Genomic DNA, 18,719 nt, shown 5'->3' with positions numbered 1-18,719 from the left:
CTACTGAAACATTACCTTGTCCTCCTCTGATTCCCCACCCTGGCTCTTGGCCCTTCTCTAAGTATAGACAGGCTGGAATGGGACCTGGAGTCTGGACTGCTTTGATTTGCATCCTTGTTAACTCTAACTCGGAAACTCTTCAAAACTAAGGCAGCTGATTACTCATTCAGTCTGAGGGAGGTTGGTCTGTAGACTTACGAGAAGAATCGACAGTCTTCTTCTTTTGCTCCTCAGTTTTCCATTTTGTCTATTTATTTGTGTCTGCCCGACTTGTCCATACAAGAAGGACCTGAGCCATCTTACAGTAATGGGGCTAGACACACGGAAATGCTCATTTGCTGCCAGGATATATGGAGCTGCTAATTGATTGCCAAGATACTTAAGATTGCTGATTGGCTACCAGGATACATGGGACTATTGCTGATTGGCTTTGAGAACACATCGGACTGTTAGTGATTGGCTCCCTGTGAGTAGCATACAGGAAATAATGGGTATGGACTCAGACTTGTTTCACTTCTGAGTTATGAGTCCACACCGGTGCTACTCTCCAGACTTCTGGCTAAGTGAAAGAATCACATGCTCTTGTGATCCTTAAATATAGATACTGTTCAGGGCTGACCATGTCCCACTAATACAGGTTAGCATGGTTATTATGTCTACCATAGAGGTGTGAAGACATTTAAAGTGTGCCAAGGTACTTACTATCTGGGTGATAATGCTTTAATTTTCCTCCTCTGTCTGACCCCATAACTCAAACCCCTTTTATTTTTTTAACTTAAACTATTTTTATTTTTTGGCATCCATTAACTATACAAGGAGATATTTCATTGTGCCACTTCTGCGCGTGTGTACAATATATTCCAATCAATCTTTATTTTAAACAATCTCCCCTACTCTATCACTCTGCCCCACCTCCTTTCTAATACAATTCGAGGGGTTCCATTGTTCTATTTTCAAGCTTGTCCACAATCCATGTTGTCAATATCCATTCTTCTTTTCACTCTCATGAACCCAACTCCATCTTGGTAGTAACCTCCCCAACAGAGCTTCTTTCTCTACCTCTCCCTCAACCCCTGTGGATCAACAGCTGTCACTGAGATTCTTTATGGAATTCCACATATCGTTACAGTGTTTCTCAAAATTGTTCACCCGCTTTCTTTCTTTTTTCCCTTTCCTCTTCCCATTCTTCTAAATTGTCCTTTAGTTAAAATCATGTTCTGTGTTTACCCATATATATATAATTATGTATATGTGTATATAGATATTTAGATACATATCCATGAACATGTATGCCTTTTAAGTCTAACTTCTACAAATGAGTGAAAATATGCTCTTGGGTTTTTGTTTGTTTGGTTTTGCTTTGGCTAATTTCCTCAGAATGATGTCTTCTGATTCCACCTATTTTCCTTCATATGACATGATTTAATTCACATCTTCTGTAGTCATCTATTGTAGCCCTATCATGTAGTCGAGCATCACAGCCTAAACTCTTAATCTCCCTTATAGTAATTCTAGTAATTCTTTAGCTGTGACCTTAGGGTTTTTTTTTTTTTTAAATCAAATCCCTGTATTTGATTCTCAAAGATTCTATCCAGCAGCTCTGGGTCGGGGGTCCCAGTAGTTACCATTCTGAGCAAGCAGCTCAGACTTCCTAAACAACATTGAAAGACTTGCTATGCTCCATCATCTCCCCCAGAACCCAGCTCTTTCCTGACCAAAGCCTACTCTTGCCTCACTCACCACTCCGCTGGCCTCATGACATCTGCCTTCCCCACACCTCCAACCAGAACCACTCACCCCCAGGGCCAGAGAAAATGCCAGCCAAGGTCTAGCAGGCTACAGTGTGAGGTGCTAATTCCTCAGGCTCTGAAGCTGAAAAGGTAGATTACTCAGGATGGGGTGAGGTGGGCACAGCCTTTTCATCACTTCCTGAGAATTGTTTCAGTTGTTGCAGTGGGCATGCTGGGTGGCCACAGCTTGGAGCCATCAGCTTTACTTACTCACAGAACCAGCCAGCTCGTCCCTTGATGTCAATGAATGCCTGTGCAAAACAGCAAAGGGAAATTGTTTCAGGTCTTCTTCCTTTGAGGAACATGATAGACAGAGGTGGGGAAAGCCCGGCACGTGTTATTTTGATTGCTAAAGAAACACACCACGTAGTCCTCCTGCTGTCATTCAGTTCTCTCTGGCTCTGCCAGAAGGGCACAGAATCCAAATGTAATATGGTCGGAAGCTGTAAAACCAAACTTCTGAATTTTTCTCAAGAATTTCATCTTTAATAATAAAAAAGAAAATCACCAAGCCCAAGTGTCTCATAAAAATAAATGAACGTTTTCACTCTTGAACCAACAAAGCAGATGAAGAGCTGGAAGCCACTGTGTGCTTTCTGTGTAGCTCATCCAGGCCATCTGAAGACTTAAGAGAGGAAATTGTTGCGGGTTCTGTGGCTGAAGGGTGCTGAGGAGCCGCAGGTCTGTGTTCTTCATGGGGCTGTGGAACGTAGCCTACCAGCTCCTCTCATCTGGAAGGGCAGCTCTCTGGCATGTCTAGCTACATTTCCAGCTGGCCCTTCTCGCCCTGGAGGACCTGTGCTTCTACAGAGTTAAGATCTTCATGCTTTTGTATACGCATCCCTTGGCCTGCAGTACTGCCTGGCTCCTTTCCCACATAGCAAGTGTCCATTCGTCCATCTCTTGCTTCTCACCGCACGCTGTGGATTTCAGGACTTTCCCTGGCTCTCCTATAGTACTTTGAAAACTCAAAGACACTTACAAGTACCCAGCCAGCCCCATGTCTCCACCCAAACACCCGGAGAGCATCTTGAAGTCTGGGTTCTTTTCTCATTTGTCTATAGTTGACCAGGATAGATACCATTGCCAGGCACAGAATAAATGCTCATTTAATGCTTGTTGAAGTGAAGGCCTTGGGTGATGTGAGAAAAACTACGGAAGCCTTCAACCTCCTGTGGCTCCCGACAGGAAGTTGGAGGAAGAAACAAGGGAGAAGCCCATTTGGCTTGCAGGCTGGTGGACTTTTCCCAGGGGTTGAGTCTCCCCTCCAGGCCTAAGGAATGTAAACACTGGAACTTGAGCTCAGATTCCTTCCAATGATAAATAGCTCCTTCCATTAAGACAAGGAGGGAGACACCGGCAGTGCTCCTGGGACTGACAGGGGACCATGATTGTGACTGTCCTGGCCTGGGTATTTGGACAAAGGCTCTACCTAGAAAGCTGAGATTACTTCAAGTCATTGGGGGTGGGGCATTATTAAGGCTTGTCATCCCTGAGGAGAAAAACCCAGGTCCCTAGCTTGCTGCCCCCATGCAGTTTCCTGCTTGGTCTGAACGGAAAACCCCTGGGGTTGGGGGTCTTTCTCAGAGTCTGAAGGTCTCTGTTCTTACTGTGCAAGCCTGGGGTGAGCAGCAGATCATAGCAAGGGGCGTAATCAGTGCTTGGGGCTTGGGGTGTTTTGCCTCCAGCAAGCGGGTGTCAGCCTCCCCACCAGGGGGCTGGAGCCAGGCCCTGCTGACATCTTTACCAGGGCCTCCAGGCAAGGCAGCCAGCCAGCTGTGACCCAGAGCTTCCCTTCTCTGGCTAATGGGCTCTCCCGCTGTCTTCAGTCAGGTAGACCCTGCTATCTTATCTTGAAGTAACAGTCTTCTCATCCCAGGTTCAGGCATTTGAGCTTTTATGGTGGTTGACTGGGAAAATGGCAAAACAGTTGTTGAAGGGGGAGGTTTAAGAGATGGCACTGGGGAGAAAGTTTTGTATCAGAACCTGGAGGTACAGCTGGAGATGTCGCATCACTTAATGCAGCAGAAACCCCACCCCCAAGGTAATTAACTACTTGCCATGAATGCAAGGCAAAACTGGAAGAGAGAGGGAGAGGGAGACAGAGAGAGAGAGAGAGAGAGAGAGAGAGAGAGAGAGAGAATGCGAGCGCATGCCCAATGTAGGCACTAGTGAAAGGAGCTCCCACTGAAGGGACATGGGGGGCAGAGAAGTGACAAAGTCCAGGTAAGGTGGATGAGAGCGAGGTAGAATGTAGATATGAAACACCAGTGCTCAAGCCTTTCTCATGTCCTCCGTATTTGAACAATAGCCTCCAAAAAGAGTCCACAAAATGAGAGATAGCTGATTAGCAAAATCCACACTTGTCCCCCAAACTGTCCCCAAGTCCATGAGAGTCATTGGAGAAGCAGCCACAATGGAACAATGACCACCTGCTCTGTCTCTCTTCTACTGCAACCTAAAATGCTTTACTTCCTCTTCTTCTCTTCTGTTGGCAAATTATTTTAACAACCCACAGCTCCAAAATCATTATGGTATCAGGAAGTGAGTGTTGTCAGTTTGCCAACTTTTGAGCAAAGTATAAGGTATAGGGAAGGTAGTAAAAGAGATAAATGAGAGCGAGTGCCAGTGGCTCACACCTATAATCCCAGCTACTCAAGAGGCTGAGATTTGAGGATCACAGTGCAAACCCAGCCCAGACAAGAAAGTCCATGAGACTCTTACCTCCAATTAACCAGCAAAAAAGAAAGAAAGAAAGAAGGGAGGGAGGGAGGGAGGAAGGAAGGAAGAAAGGAAGGAAGGAAAAAGATAGAAGTGGAGTTGTGGCTCAAATGGTATAAGCACTAACTTTGAGCACAAAAGCTCAAGGACAGCACCCTGAGTTCAAGCCCCAGGATTGGCACAAAAGAGATGGGCTGATGAGTGGGTGGGGGGAGACAAAAGAGTTTTGGGTGTTTTTTTTTTTTTTAGAATAGTTTAACAATCATGTCAGTTTATGCTTCCTAGATGTCTTTTTGTACTAGGCATCAATCCATCTAATCTTCAAAATAAAAAAAATGTCCACAGGAAACTTCCTAAGGAAACTGGAACTCAAAGTCAGGTGGTTAAAAAATCTGTGGAGTCAGGGGTCAAACCTGGGGTAGCCGGAATGCTACCCATACTCTTAGGGCTACAAGCAGGGAGGGGAGCACATTAGCCAGGACATAGAGAAAAAACCAAGAGGAAAGCGAGCATGAGGGGCTCCTTCCGGGGGAAGTCCTGGTGTGAACTTGACCTTTCTCTGTCCTCTCCTCTCCAGGGGAGCTGCTTGGGTCCTGGGTGGCTTCCTGTTGCTTGTTGTGACCATCAAGTTTCAGAAATGACTGCTACTTGTTTGAGGCTCCAGCATGTCTGTGGACTGGGACAGAAATCTTCTGTGGACCAGCACAGCCTGCCATGCTAGGAGGATGCCCCGCCCATATGAAGAGGCTGGACGTCCTGGCCAAGGGCCCCAAGAAAAGGCCCAACCAAACACTGTCCATCACTCACCACCAGAAACAAGAAACTTTTCTGGATGACTCTACTCCACAGTGGTCAGATCAAGCCACAGGAGGCTGCACCTATCTTTTTTTTTTTTTTTTGTCTTCCAGTGGAGACTGCAGACTTTCCAGGAGCAGAGGCAAGCCATGGTCCTTGCTCTCTCAAGTCACAATGTGTGACCATCATAAATTTGGTTGTTCTGTGCTCCTCCATCTTGGGGTACAGCAGGAATTGCTGGAACATCTGGTGTCATGTATTTATTGGGAGGAGGAAGAGGAGGACTATGATGCTTCAACAGGCTGGGGTAAAGTCACGTGCTTGTAGACTGCAGGCATGATCTCAGCCACATTTGTGACCTGACCAGCCCTGTCAGGCTGCACAGAGGAGGTCACATGGGGCCTCAGAATATCATCCCCATCCTTCACTCAGAGGGACAGCCTCCCATGGGGATGGTAAATGCCTTTCTTTCCCTTTAAAGCCCCCAGGGTAAGAGTTTCCTGGGAACTGCCAGGCCATCCAGGTTGTTCCCCCCAAACCCCTGGGCTCAGCCCCAAGCTCCCAGAGGTTGTCCTTTTGTGAGGGGGGCAGGGCAGAGAAGCCAACCTAGCAGTTATCTATCTGGCTCAGGTCCTAAGCTTCTGGTGCAATTCCACGGCAGTTAAAATTCCTCAAGGAACTAGGTGAGCTCATTCCTCCTGAATTAGGGCCTGTGGGAAACCTTTCCTCCTCCCAGCAGAGTTCATTAGGGAGCCCCATGCTAATTCACTCATTCCAGCCCTGTGGCCACCAGAGATGACTGTGCAGGACCCCAACAAGACTTTGCTTGCTCTCCCTCCCTTTCCCTTTCCCTTCCCTTCCCTTCCCTTCCCTTCCCTTCCCTCCTCCACTTCCCTCCCCCCACTTGTTTCTCCTCTCCCCTCTTCTTCTCTTCCTTAATTGACCCTGAAATTTAGCATCTAGCCAACAAGAAATACCAATAAGATTTAGGGTCTAGATTGTTCAGCATCTGCTCTACTTGGGAGCTTCTGTGACTGGAGTTTGGTTTCCTTATCTGCAGGATGCAGATGGGAATTTCCACTGAGATAACACTGGAAGCTAAGTTGGTAAAAAGTTTGGTGAGTTGGAAAATACAGTCTAAGATTTCATTGTTTTGGGTGTGTTTGTAATTATTTGCAACCCTCCTTTAGCCAGTCCGACTGTCTCTACCTTCCAAATGAACTACATTCCAGCCTCTCTCACCACGACCACCACCAAATCACCTGTGCCACTTATCTGAACTAGGGAAGGGAAAGAAAAATGGAGAGTATAACAAATATGACAAGAAATGTATTCACTACTTTATTATGTAACTGTACCCCCTATGTACATCACCTTGTCAATAAAATTTATTTAAAAAAATAAAAAACAAAACAAAACAAAAAACCAATCACCTGTGTCCTCCTCTCTGCCCTCCTGGTGCCATCCTGGGTTGCTTTTGTCACTCCATTCAGCAGCCAAAAAATTCTACTAAACACACATTTTAAATGCATTTAAATGGAGTGGGAAGACATGCAAGCTCCAGCATTTCAATGGTGATGTATCATGAAGCAAACGGATTTCAACTGGGGGAGATCACGCTAACAAGATTTCAGTGGTTGGGGCTGGGCATGTGGCTTAGCGGTAGAGTGTTTGCCTAGCATGCACGAAGCCCTGGGTCTGATTCTCAGCACCACATAAACAGAAAAACAATTCAATGTCTTTTTGCCAAAGTACTAGAATAAATACCTTGTGTTATTTGAAAAGGTCCTAGGTAGACTTAAACCTTACAGTGGCTTTTTTGGTAGGTGTCCCAGGAGGGCGTGTGACCACTGTGTACAGGGAAACTTCCCCTCATTTCTATTGTCTTCCACCAGAGGTGTTCACTGCTTTTCAAGGCAGCTGGTATTGGAGCAATGGTTCCTATGTGTTGACATTTAACTGGAAGTGAGACATCTCAAGGTGCAGGGCCCCAGTGGGGCACACACATTTGGAACCACAGGCTCTGGCTTCCTGAACTTTTGTATAACATCCTGGGAACTCAGCATTTTCTCTCTTATACCATGAGGCCAGTTTTCATACTGACCATTATGACTCAGCTATCTCAGGGATGAGGGCACAGCCTGCTCTGCTCTTGGCCTTGTGTCTATTGAGAGCTGGCTCACAGAGCTCAGGGCAAACCCCACAGGGGCAGCTGAGATTTCTGTGAGCAGAGAAGTGTAGCCCTAGTGGCCTTGGTCCGGAAGCTTCCCTGTCTCCAGGGGAATTGTCTAAAGCAAGAGAGCAGAGCTAGGCGTCTGTTCTGGCTCAGAGGGAGACGGTGCATTTCCCATCCCAGGACTTTTTCCTAATGTCCCCTGAAGAGAACTCCTGGGGCAGTCTCCAGGAAGGGAGTGTGCAAATTTTAGATGCAAATCTGATCTTTGAGAGACCTTGCCACCCAACTGCCCCTGTGTCTGCATTCCCAGTCAGGGTGGCTGGCAAAGGCCGCTCTTCCCACCATGTGTGAGGGACTAACAAACCCTTCACAGTTGGGTTTGCTAGGTTCATGGGTAAGCCCCTAAGTTGCCACTGTTTTGATCATGACAAAAAAAACCCCAACAATATATATCTTAGGTGGGCTGGGGATATGGCCTAGTGGCAAGAGTGCCTGCCTCATATACATGAGGCCCTGGGTTCGATTCCCCAGCACCACATATACAGAAAATGGCCAGAAGTGATGCTGTGGCTCAAGTGGCAGAGTGCTAGCCTTGAGCAAAAGGAAGCTAGGGACAGTGCTGAGGCCCTGAGTCCAAGCCCCAGGACTGACCAAAAAAAAAAAAAATATATATATATATATATAAATATATATATATATATATATCTTAGGTTGATTCAGGAAGTGGACAGTGTTCTACCACGTGTGTTTATAGTCACAGCAGATTCTTCTGGTCTCATCCAACACTACAAAGCATTTTCAGACACTGTGAAAGAGACTGGTGGATTTCTGCTTTGTCTCTTTGTGGTGTCTTGTGTCTCCAAGTTCTGCCATCCTTCTTTAGCAGGCCCTCCATTGCCCTCACACACCTAAGATGGCTTCCCTTTCTTCTTCGGGGATGTTCTGGAGTTGACCAAAGGACTACACCTTTACACAAGAATGGCCCAGGCAGTTTCCCCATTTTCCTGTCTCAGGCCCAGGATGCTCAGCCCTCTGGCCTTGCATCCTGGTTTCCCCAACAATTCAGGGCTGAAGCAATGGCACACCACAACCAGGGGGCGCTGTGTGGGCAGAGACAAACCCCAGGTCCTCGAGATCTGGCATCTGCTGCTGTAGAGTTGAGGGCAGTGGGAATGAGGTAACCAACATTTGGAAAGTACCAACAATGGGGGGGGGGGGTACAGTAAGTACCCTGCATTTATGTGTCTTAGAGCAAGATTAAATTTCCTGTCCCCTGGGACTTCTAGCCCCTAGCTCGCCTTCTATCTCACTCTCCTTCTATCACACACCCATTAGAAACCAAAGAGCTGTCTCACTGGAAGTGACCTGTGGCAGGGGCAGTGACCTGGTGGCAGGGGCCGCCTCACAGGCCTGCCTGGGGGAGGGGGCCTGCGGCTCTGGGAATGCTGACTTGCTGGAGAGCGGCCAGTAGTAGTGTGGTGGCCTTGCTGACATTTGGGTTGGGGCTTATGAAAGGCTGGGATTTAGACCAGCATAGACGATTCCTTCGTTCTCTGCTCTGATCTGTACTGCCTAAAATGCCAGGTTCCCAGAACACCTGAAATGCAGGGAGTGAGAAGAAAGGAGGACTGTGCAGTAGATTTCATGAATGTAAATGGCTGTGTGTGGCTATTGGCAATGGGACTGAGGTAGCTAGCCCTGAGCCATGGAAATGCGCCAGGCAGAAGGTCTCTAAGAGAAAACTTTGCAATTAAACTTCCAATCAGTCCAAAGGGCCCCCCAAGGTCATGGAATGTCACTCGGTGGGTTTTTTTTGAGAGCCCACCCACTTAAGGATTAATGATAGGCTTCATTCCAGCCTAAAGTGAGTCAACAAATATTTCCTGAAACAATAGGTCTTTAACTCAACCAAGCATGCTAATAAACCCTGCCCTCCAGGTCATATGTAATTCAGTAAGTCCCTCCAGCCCCCCTAGGGCCAGGGAGTCTGCCTGGGGAGAAGTTGAGTGCGTCCAGCCTTACATTTCCATAAAAACCAGTGGCTAGGGTGTCAGTGGCTCACGCCTATAATCCCTGCTGCTCAAAAGACTGAGTTCTGAGGAATGGGGTTTTAAGACAGCCTAGGCAGGAAGTCTGTGAGAGTCTTATTTTCAATTAAGCATTGAAAAAGCCAAAAATGGCCCAGTGGCGCAAACGCTAGAGCACTAGCCTTGAGCAAAAGAGCTCGGGGACAGTGCTGCAAGCCTTAAGTTCAAGCCCCAGAACGGGCACCACACACAAGAAAAGTGCAGTTACAAACCAGATGACGTGTCCACCAACTGCTGGGAAGTTTGTGCCAAGCACTACTTGGGTTTCCCCATACTCTCTGCCCTGGAGCTTGAACTCAGGACCTGGGCACTGTTCCTGAGCTTTTTCACTCAAGGCCAGTGCTCTGTCATTTGAACCACAGTTCCACTTCTGGCTTTTGGTGGTTAATTGGAGATAAGAGTCTCATAGATTTTTTTTTTGCCCAGATGGGCTTCAAACTGTGATCCTCAGACTTCAGCCTCTAGAATAGCTGGGATTACAGGTGTGAACCACTGGGCTCTTTCTCTCCTTGTGCAGGTACCCAGGACTTCTCATCTCTCCCCTCCTTCGTTCTTCCCCTTCCCTCCCACCCTCTGTATTCCTTTCACTTCTGGTCTTAGACATCTCAATATGGAATTAAAAAATATCAATAGGAGAGTCCAGCTGCCTGCAACCGGCCCGCAGCCACAGCCGGGATTTCTGCATTTCTCTGGCGCCTCAGGTGCTGAGCCACCTCGCCCTTCCCTGGAGTGGAGACCGGGCGGCGCCCACTCTGTGCTTCAAGTCAGTAGAGGCCGGGATCGTGGGCCCAGCCTCACCCTCCCAACTGCAACGAAGACGCGGAGCCGTCCGGCTGGGAGGGAGGGGAAGGGAAACCCGGGCAGGTCCCAGAAAGCTCGGGGAAGAGCCGTTTCCACGGGCTTGGGAGCGCAGCGCAGAGGCGCGAGGGTGGGCCCGGCTTTCCCACGGCCCCGCGCCCGGTGCGCGCGGCGCTGCCACCTGCAGGCCGTGCAGGGCACCGCGGCCCCGGGCCACAGCCGCCGCCGAGCACTGCTCGGAGTCCGGGGTGAGTTTGTCCCCAGGCTCCACAGCTCTGCACACCTCGCTGATCCTCCCAGATACAGGGCAGCGGGGATGGAGAACAGGAAAAGTAGACAGAGTGCTGACACGTCGCCAGCGGCAGGGTGCTGGGGCAGGGGCCACGGTGCTGAGGGCAGGGTACTAGGTGCGGGGTTGGCCTATGGTGCCGGTGCAGGGTGGAGAGCCCGGTGGCGCGGACCGCGAGTCCCGGGCGTCCCCGCGCAGCGCGGCGCATTCCTGCCGTGCCTGGGCATCTAAGTTCCGGGCCCGGAGCCGAGCTCCGAGGATCGGCGGTCGCGGGAGCGCCGGTCCACGCTCGCACACAGCTTCCCGCGGGCCGCCGCGCCCCACACCGACAGCCTCGGAGAGGGATGTTCCGGCTCTCCGGAGGAATGCAGGGCCCTTCCGCTCGCCAGCGGGGTGTCCATTTGTAAAGAAGCTACCGTGCACTCCAGATCAACATGAACTCCTGCCGTGAGGGCAGATACTAAACGGGACACCCCCCCCCCCACACACACACACGGGACAACCCCCCCCCTCCTCTGTCTTTAACCGGAGCTGCCTGTGGCGTGCACAAGGAGCCTTCGAGCAGATCCCCAACCCCCAGACCTGCACCAGGCCCACGCTCGGCCTCCACCCACTCAGTGGGTGCGTCTGCATCCACGGCCGGTCTTGGTCATGGTTGCTGTTTCCACACACTTGGAGGGTCGATCAACAAGCTGCAGGGTTCACAGAAAGCAAAGCTCACAACACAGCTTCCTCGGCCCAGGCCGCGCGCGTGGCGGAGCACATGCTAACCAGCTTTATCATCAAGAATCTCCTCCCAGGGCTGGGGATATAGCCTAGTGGCAAGAGTGCCTGCCTCGGATACACGAGGCCCTAGGTTCGATTCCCCAGCACCACATATACAGAAAACGGCCAGAAGCGGCGCTGTGGCTCAAGTGGCAGAGTGCTAGCCTTGAGCGGGAAGAAGACAGGGACAGTGCTCAGGCCCTGAGTCCAAGGCCCAGAACTGGCCAAAAAAAAAAAAAAAAAAAAAGAATCCCCTCCCATACCGCCCCACTTGGGGCCTCTCCAGGGCTTGCACTTCCGACAGGCTCCAGACACCCACGAGCCAAGTGGAGCCGTTCTCTGGTGACACGGAGCTAGTGCCCGTTCTGATGTCCCTGACACAAACGATGGGTACCCTGAGGAGCCCGGTGGCCTCACACAAATTAATCCCCTAGTGTGTTTTGTCTGCTCAGCTCTGATGGCCAAGGGGCCTATGATTCCCACCGTAAACCTCAGTGCAGAGGAGGAGACCTGTGATAGCACTGCATCCTTTCCTGGAAATTGACACCCCACATCCCCCATCAATTAAAACATTCACTAAAGGTGTTGGGTTCTGTCCAACTCCTTCCCCTTTCCACAAATAGCGCTTGCATGTAAATGGCTGCCTCCCAGAACCCAAGGACATGGGGAAAGGTGGCTGTGGGCTTGCTGGGAGCCAAGCAGCTGTGCGCTATAGGTTTGTCCAGCAGGGCCTGGACTGGGACGACAAAGGCGGGCCCCAGACTGGGGCAAGGCTGCTGGTAGCTGGGTTCTGCCCTCGGAGGGTTAGGAGGGCCAGCTCCCTGCCTCCCTTCTCCCTTGAAGTTCCAGCTCGGATGCCTAAAAGCAGCCTCACTCCCCTCAGTCCTTCAGGAGGAGGCATTGCTTGTCTATCCAGGTGCTGCATGATTTAGATGTTGCCTATATTGATGTGTAGAATTTTATAGTCATTTCATACCCAGCCTGGAGGAACAGGCAGAATTGATGGCATTTCCTTATTAGATGGGGAGACTGAGGCTCACAAGGTTAATTAACCTGCTTCAAGGAGTACGTCAGCTGCACCATTAGGATGGGACAGCAGTAAGTCACTGGATTACTTTCAAGGATTCCCTCTAATGTGCTTGCATTAGTGAGATGGGTTCCTTTTATTCTGTAATGACTGCTGACTAATCCAGCTAGGGGCAAGCAAGCTGCTCTAAGTCACAGCTATGGCTGGTGTGGATGAACTACACCCTGGCTATTTGGATTCATGATTGTGCTGTCTTCTGAGAGATGTTGGAGTTGTTCATTAATAGCCTTTATTATGAGGGATTTTTTGAAAATGTGACTTGGGTGAGGAAAAGAAAACAAGCTGAAGGATTATAGCTTTGTTATAAAACCTAGCAGGTTATGAAGTGGTAACTCCTCTTATAACACCTTAGTAATAACAATAAAATTACTTTTTAAAAACCTAGCAGGAACTGGTTATTATCTCCTAGCTCAGAGAGACTTGGCCTGGGGCCACAAAGATGACTATGGCCAAATAAACGATGTTGCATTCTGTAAGTGTCTCTGCTTATGCCACATGATCAATGAAGTCTAGAAACCCAATGGGATGTATTTTATTTTTAATAAGACAGATTAATTGGAGACGCTCTGCATTTATAAACATGTATTAAGATAGTGGAGGGACAGCTTAGAGGTCTAAGACCTCTTTTTCAGCAAGTATATTGGTTTGGCATTAAAAAAAAATGAAGACCAAGGTGGAAAACAATCCTTGATTAAGAATTACAAAGATAAAGCTGGGTGCTAGTGGTTCATTCTTACTCAGGAGGCTGCGATCTGAGGATGGTGCTTCAAAGCCAGACCAAGCAGGAAAGTCCATGAGATGAATCTCTGCTAAACTACTCAGAAAAAGCTGGAAGTGGCGCTGTGGCCCAAGTGATAGGACTAGTCTTGAACACAGAGAGGCTTAAGGACAGCACTGGGGCCCTGAGTTCAAGCCAGTTCACCACCAGTTAAAAAAAGAATGTAAAAATAGAATCTGGATGCCACTGGCCCATGCCTGTAATCCTAGCTACTCAGGAGGAGGCTGTGATCTGAAGATCACATTTTGAAGCCAGCCCAGAAAAGAAAGTACATGAGACTCTTATCTGCAATTAACCAGCAAAGAGCCAGAATTGGGTCTCTGCTCAAGTAGTAGAACAGTAGCTTTGAGCACAAAAGTCCAGGGATAGTGCCTAGGCCCTGAATTCAAGCCCTCATACTGGTACCAAAACAAAACAAATCATAAAAATACAATTCAAATTCAGAAGTCTTCAGGCATATGCTTTTGGTCTGCCAATTAATGAATTTATCCTTAAGGAAATAGGCTCAAATATTACAATGTTTACTGAGGACTTCCTTATAGGAGGACAAAGTTGGAAGTGACCTAGGTGAGATTCTATTTAGGAGAAATATGGCAATTGCATTTAATAGGTTATTACGTGATTGTTAAAAGGGATACTGTGGAGGAATAATTGGTGACACTAGCATCCACAATAGTGTATCCAATCAGAGGGGATCTTCTGGAGATAGTTACTGGTGTTCCAGCTCAATTATTTTTCTACTGGGGAATTTTCTTGCCTTTTGTGCTTAACTCTCATCAGCTTTTTTTTTTTTTTGGCCAGTCCTGGGCCTTGGACTCAGGGCCTGAGCACTGTCCCTGGCTTCTTCCCGCTCAAGGCTAGCACTCTGCCACTTGAGCCACAGCGCCGCTTCTGGCCGTTTTCTGTATATGTGGTGCTGGGGAATCGAACCTAGGGCCTCGTGTATCCGAGGCAGGCACTCTTGCCACTAGGCTATATCCCCAGCCCTCTCATCAGCTTTAAAAGGAGACTAACATTTCCTACCTCACGAGCTTGTGGAGTAAATTGAATAAAATGAACACGAACTACTTATCACAAAACCAGGAATCATAAGATTATAACAATATATTTTATTTCCTTAATAATTTATATTTTATATTCTTGCCAATAATTGCATGCTAATTCAGTAACAAAGAAGAAAACAGAAAGTTTTATTTAACATGCTAAAAATTCAATTACAATGAAACACATATAAAATGTAGCATTTTATAGGATTTTTGTTGTTGTTGGTCGTAGATATGAACTCTGAGCCTGGGGGCTGTCCCTGAGCTCTTCAGCTCAAGGCTAGCGCTCTACTACTTGAGCCATACTGCCACTTCCAGTTTTCCCATGGTTAAATGGACATAAGAGTCTCTCAGATTTTCTTGTCCTGGCTAGATTTGAACTGCAATCCTCAGGTCTCAGCCTCCTGAGTAGCTAGGATTACAGTCATGGGCCACCAGTGCTGGGCAGATTCATATTTTTTTTGAGTCATGTGTTTAACCTTGTGGTCTGGTTGTTAAGTGAAACCAGAGCTGTCATTATTCAAAAGTAAAATTCTGCTCCCATTAAACAAGCCCTCATTCATTACGCCCTGCCCATACTGGGACTTGAACTCAGGGCCTCAAACTCTAGCTTGGCCTTTGGCTCACACTCTACCACTTGAGTCATGCCTTCAGTATGGCTTTCTACTTATTCATTGGAGATAAGAGTCTGAAGGATTTGTATTTTCATTATCCACAAGCACTGTATGAATGAGGAGTTCTAGACTGAGAAAGAATGGAAGAAGAGACGCCAAGGAATCTTCATCCCAGCTTCCATACACATCAAGTGGCAACCTGGTAGCATACATCTGTAGGTCAGGAATGCTCAACTGTTTTTCTCTGAGTCTCCATTCATCACAATGAGCAATTCTGTGATGACAGTCATTTCCTCTCTGTGGGTTTTGTTCTCCATGAGATGGATCCGAAGTCTTGTGAGTGGTCCTGGCAAAATCTAGAGAAAACTGGAGCAGGCATGACCCTAATGGGCCGGTACACTGGCCCAGCTCTAGAAGGCCCGCCTCCTCCCTACCTCTGATGGATGACCTGCAGTAGGTAAACTCATTTGGGGGAAGAAACCTCTAAACAGAGTGCGCATCCCAGGCTCCTGCCCGAAGCAGCAGTCTGTGTCAACGAGCTACCCCTTGCCTGCCTAGCAACCACGTGTGACTCACACCTGACTTTTCTTGCTCCTAATATCAAAGTGATTTATTTATGTGTATGAGTCTCTGACAATGAGTCAATGCATGGAGATCATCCACATGTTTCAATGAAAATATAAAAAAATCTGTTTTAATTATAGAACTTTTTTCAGCCAACATTTGTAGATTTACTTGCTTTAATTACAGAATTGGAAAATCTGTGACCCTCTAACTAGCCCCCTTGGCTTGTGGAAGTTGAAATGAGCAAGTACTATATGAAACAGCAAACCTTTCCCTATCACTGGTGATGATGGCCCATTGTTCCTGAGACCAGCTCTGAGTCAGGTGGATTAGGAACAGGGAAGAAGTGGAACAGCGGTACTTCTATTGGTCTTGTTATTTCAATGCAACTGTATTTTAAAACATCATGCTTTGATTGTCCTTGTCAAACCACCATGCCTCAGAAATGGCTAAGTTGTGTACTGGGCACAGTCATGTGAAGAGAACCTCAGGTGACAAAAGATGGAGAGAGACGACTCGAGACAGGAGAAAGGTTGTGTTAATGACTTAGTGATATGATTTTGGTGAGGACCTAATAAACTATACCCTCATCACTGAAGTGATGATTTTGTCATTTTCCCCCATCCTCTCCCTCTCAGAAAGGCGCGTTCAGAGGCTCTGGTGTTTGGCTGATGAGAGGGACTACTAGTTGAAGCCAAAGGATTTCCCCCTGGTCTCAGTGGTACCCAGAAAGCTCAGAAATAACCAGATATTAAGCAAGCTAGTGGCCCCACCCAGAGCAGTGTGAAGTGACCTAAGAATAAATTCATTGTTTTTATGAGCAGCACCACTGTGGTCTGGGATTTATAGTGTTACAACTTGTATCTTTGGTTCCAGTTCAGTTCATAAAGATTTGAGTAGCTATGGTGCCAACTCTGTAACTAATTTGCATCCTATCAAAAAGATCTTTCCTCTGCAATCATTCTGACTCATGGCCCAAGAAGGCAGAGTATCAGTAACAGTACCACAATCAGGAAGCCAGAGCCAGTATGGAAATGGGCCCATCACTTCCCTTTTAGCGTCTTCATTTTTAAGGAGAGTAAACAGGGAGTTGACCTATAGGAGCTCTAGGACCTGCAGCACTTTCAGAAACTAGTTGAAACAACATTTCTGTTTTCTTTTAATGTAGTCATTGCTAAAGAGATTGAGAAAGAATAGCTCAGACACAGAATTCACTGCTCACCCCAGCCCTATCTAAGAGGTGAGGGGGAGGGGATTATGCTTTCTAGTATTGTGATGATTGTTGAATACTATTACAGAGAGGATTCCCCTTCTAAGGAAAGGTAGTTTGTAGTCCAGTTGTTTCAAAGGAAAATTAGGTTCTTACTTCCTATTGATGATCTGGGGTTGCTCATTATTATATATCTAAATATAACTATCTATCATCTATCTAACTACCTACCTACCTATCCACCTATCTATAATTTCTCATAGTCTCTAGTTCCCAGAAGATCCCAGTCAGACAATTGGTAGACCTAGAAGAATTATTGCTTCCAAACTCTTTTGGAAACCTCTGTGTATCTGCTGCTATTTTCTGCTGTTTCCAAAGCTCACTGTTCATTCAAAACTCAGATACTGCTGGCACTTCCTCTTGGAGGTTCAATCTGTTTGTCATCTGTCTGTCTGTCTCTGTCTCTCTCTTTCTTGGTACCAGGGCTTGGACTCAGGGCCTTGAGCTATTGCTCAACTTTTTCACTCATAAGGAATGCTTTACCACTAGAGCCACACCTCCAGCCTAGTGTTTTGCTGGTTCATTGGAGCTAGAGTCTCTATGACTTTTCTGCCTGAGTTCAGCGGCTTGAGGTAAATAGGACTACATTTATGAGCCACCAGTGACAGAGTGTCTCTCTCTCTCTCCCTCTCTCTCCCTCTCTCTGTCTCTCTCTCTCTCTCTGACACAGTCTTGCTATGTAGCCCAGGCTTCTCGAGCCTCCTCCTCCTCTTGCCTCAGCCTCCTGAGTGCTGGGATTACAGGTGTGAGTCACCACGTCTGGCTTGTTATCTCATGCTGTCTTCTCTTGTATCCACTGTATTATACCCAAATGCTCTATGCCTGACTAGACTAGGGTTCCTGGTGGATCAATCCTTTGTCAAGTGTGCATCTGACCCTGATGATGCCTTTTGTAATCATAACCCTTACACATCTAGGGAATCCCTCCCTTGCCTGTGTCACTCTCTCTGCTCCCCACCAGGATTTCTTTGTGAAGGAAGGGTCTGTGCCAGCACAGCCCACATCAAGTCTCTGGAAGTGACTTTGGAACTATGAAGTCCAGGTAAATTTTTTCAGTGGGAATTCAACATTCTGGTTCTGGGGGCTGAAGATGTGTTCTCTTATCGTGGGCACGTCCTGTCTGCCTTTTACATTTTGTTGTGGAGAGCTAGAGGTGCCACAGCCTGCAATGGCTCTTAGTTAAATATTGATCTTTGGGTTCTATGACATCCTTACCAATGAGGTCAAAAGCAGTCAAGCACTTTCCTTCCTCTTTTGATTTCAGTCACAAGTCCAGGCCATTTGGGAATCTAGATGGCTCTGCCATTTAGTGTCCATATGAAAGCAGAAGCATCAGGGGCCTATAAATCCTAGCTGCACAGGATACTGACACCTGAAGATGGAAGTTCAAAGCCAGCCCAAGCAGGAAAAAAAACCAAAACAAAAAACATCTGGGAGATCCTTATCTACAACTAGCCAGTAAAAAGCCAGAAGTGGAGGTGTGGCTCTGCCACTTGGATGGAAAAGCTGAGAGCTTCAGATACTGTTCACACCTCAACACACAAAAGAAAACAAAACCATGTGCCTTTGCAACCTCTGTCTCCTTTGCTACTGGGGAACTCAGCTCAGCTTATGTTGAAGCCAGCGGGCAGCTGTCAGTCTAAGGCCTGGTTTCCAATTGGCCTCTGTGGGTCTAAGGGATGGTTTCTGTAGCAGACATCCAGGGAGCCCTCAGAAAGGAGGGTGGCTCTTGTTAGTTGGGTCCATTTGCAGATGGATGATGGCAGACTGTAAGCCAAACAGAAGGAAGAGCTAGGGTCTGCGAAGTGCGCACACCTTTCTCATTTGCAAGGGTCTCAGCATGTGAATGTGTTTTCCAGGTGGCTTTTGAATTTATGCCCATAGGAAGAGTTCAGTGCCTCCCCATCCTCACCCCAGGCATCACTCCACCATCTTAGATGTG

The sequence above is a fragment of the Perognathus longimembris genome, chromosome 2 (genome assembly GCF_023159225.1).
Source record: "Perognathus longimembris pacificus isolate PPM17 chromosome 2, ASM2315922v1, whole genome shotgun sequence".
Classification (NCBI taxonomy): Eukaryota; Metazoa; Chordata; class Mammalia; order Rodentia; family Heteromyidae; genus Perognathus; species Perognathus longimembris.
Note: the sequence above shows the minus strand (reverse complement) of the source record.